Source organism: Gadus chalcogrammus, chromosome 8, assembly GCF_026213295.1.
Source record: "Gadus chalcogrammus isolate NIFS_2021 chromosome 8, NIFS_Gcha_1.0, whole genome shotgun sequence".
Lineage (NCBI taxonomy): Eukaryota > Metazoa > Chordata > Actinopteri > Gadiformes > Gadidae > Gadus > Gadus chalcogrammus.
The window spans coordinates 7,409,900-7,412,399 of NC_079419.1; the positions used below are offsets into that span (position 1 = coordinate 7,409,900).

At 43.3% G+C, this 2,500-nt stretch overlaps 1 protein-coding gene across 1 annotated transcript in view; it reads left to right on the plus strand.

Moving 5' to 3' along the window:
- The first annotated feature begins 1,250 nt into the window (after positions 1–1,250).
- adcyap1r1a (adenylate cyclase activating polypeptide 1a (pituitary) receptor type I) overlaps positions 1,251–2,500 on the plus strand; it is a 26,670-nt gene continuing 25,420 nt past the window's right edge. The window contains exon 1 of the mRNA XM_056596542.1: positions 1,251–1,457. The gene's annotated coding sequence lies outside the window, so the exon portion shown is untranslated. The remainder of the gene's footprint in view (positions 1,458–2,500) is intronic.

A 2,500-nucleotide genomic window follows, 5' to 3' on the forward strand; every position in this document is an offset into this window, starting at 1 on the left:
TTAATACAGACATATCTATCTTTATATATGTCTATCTATCTACCTGTCTATCTATATCTTTATCTATATCTATATCTATATCTATATCTATATCAATATCGACCGGTCTATTTATCGACCAGTCTATCTGTATATCTGTCTTATCTGTCTATCTATCTATCTATCTATCTATCTCTGTCTGTCTGTCTGTCTGTCTGTCTGTCTGTCTGTCTGTCTGTCTGTCTGTCTGTCTGTCTGTCTGTCTGTCTGTCTGTCTGTCTGTCTGTCTGTCTGTCTGTCTGTCTGTCTGTCTGTCTGTCTGTCTGTCTGTCTGTCTGTCTGTCTGTCTGTCTGTCTGTCTGTCTGTCTGTCTGTCAATCTTTCTACCTGTCTGTCAATCTTTCTTTCTGTCTGTCTGTCTGTCTGTCTGTCTGTCTGTCTGTCTGTCTGTCTGTCTGTCTGTCTGTCTGTCTGTCTGTCTGTCTGTCTGTCTGTCCATCTGTCTACCTTTCGGTCTGTCTATCTATCTATCTATTCTATGTATCTGTTTGTCTGTCTGTCTGTCTGTCTGTCTGTCTGTCTGTCTGTCTGTCTGTCTGTCTGTCTGTCTGTCTGTCTGTCTGTCTGTCTGTCTGTCTGTGGATCTATCTATCCATCTGTCTACCTGTCTACCTGTCTGTCTGTTTCTTGGTCTGTCCATCTGTGTATCGATTGCTTTGAAGACCGCTCTGATGGACTAATGACCTCCTCCAGTCACCACCCCTAACCCCCAGTGCCTGAGGCTGCCCCAGGCCCATGATGCCTGCTACCTCTCCGTGGGGCTGAACATCTCTACATGACAAACATACAGAAGGATTTGGTGAGACACCAGCGGCGATGGGTAAGTGATGCGTGGCCTAGATCATGATTAGGAACCTGAATCTATAAACATGCGTAAAGTTTTGTTGTATAAATTAATTAATTACGCATTGCTATGCATAAGCCTTGCGTCGTATTGGAAGTAGCCTACAGCGTTGTGCATCACATCAGTGAGGTAGTCAGTGGGATACAGTCACTGCGATACAGTAAGAGAGCCAGCCAGCGAGGCATGCCACAATCGATTTCTGTATGATTATTCTCGTTGCGCATCTGTATGGCCATAGTTAAATCGTGTGCTGTCTTTACTGATGGGCAAAAACAAATCTCCTAGGAATGCATACCTCCTCCTCCTCCTCCTCCTCCTCCTCCTCCTCCTCCTCCTCCTCGTGGCGCAGCGGCAGCCAACACGGTGAGCGCGCGCTGCGGCAGGCAGCACGAGCACCAATACCTATCATTTCCACACGACAACTGAGACGCGCGCATCTCTTGTAGGGACAGCGGAGCACGCGCTATCCTTACCGCCAAACAATTAGCAGAAAAAAAACTAAAATATCGCACGTGTTCCAGAACAAGCGCGTGGCTTTAGGCCGACATTGCTTCAGAGGAGAGATTACGCAATGGTAAATTCGCCTGTTTTGTCTTTCTACAGCAATGGTGAGCTCTTTTACTCGCATCTCAATTGCTCCTTGACATGTGTCATATGATTTTTTTTTCCAATGGTAGTATTGATAGCCTATGTAAGAATATTTTTCCATTTAACATTAAATGTTTTTTTTGTGTTTTTTCACTTCCTTCTCGAACGGCTTGTTTGGTGGGATCTCGTATGCGCTATATGTTTTTATGTCGTTTTCTAATTTCTGGAATGGCTGATGGTTTGAGGAACTAATTGATCTGGAATTAATTAATTATAATTGCATATGTTCTGCACCATATTAGGTTATTCGTTCGTACGATTGTTGCCTTCATCCCTTTTGCGCTGTGCAAGCATTTGCACGCTAGAATTAAAAAAAGCTAATATCTCAAGTCAGTTGTCTAAGAAAGATATAAAAAAAACCCGCCATAGAGGTCAGAGTCTTTACGACATAGGACGAAATGTTAACTGTACCATGGTGAACTGCAGCATTATTGCATTCTGACAGCCACACCAGCCTCTACAGCCGAACCGCTTGCTTGCAGTTGGGTTAATTGAAATGATTGTCTCGTTGAATTGGGATCGGTCCAAACTAGTTCTGATCAATTATTTAAACCACCTCATGTTTGGAGGAATTCAACGCACGCATAAACCGTGCTCACTATGCGTAAAAATGTAATCGAATATATACCAGTAGAGCATCCATACGAAGCTCTCGTCGTGTGCTTGCTATAAGGTAGATGGGGTTGTTATTCTCAAATGCATATTAATGAACGCTGCTTCCAGAGAAATACCACATGGGAGTTTTCAGGAGGATCAAGCTCTGTCTGTAATATTTAAATTAATTGATGTAATGTTTCATGCTCTCTCTCTCTCTCTCTCTCTCTCTCTCTCTCTCTCTCTCTCTCTCTCTCTCTCTCTCTCTCTCTCTCTCTCTCTCTCTCTCTCTCTCTCTCTCTCTTTTTTTCTCTCTCTCGCTTTATCTCGTCCTTTCTCACTCTATCTCTCTATATATCTCTATCTGTTCGTTAG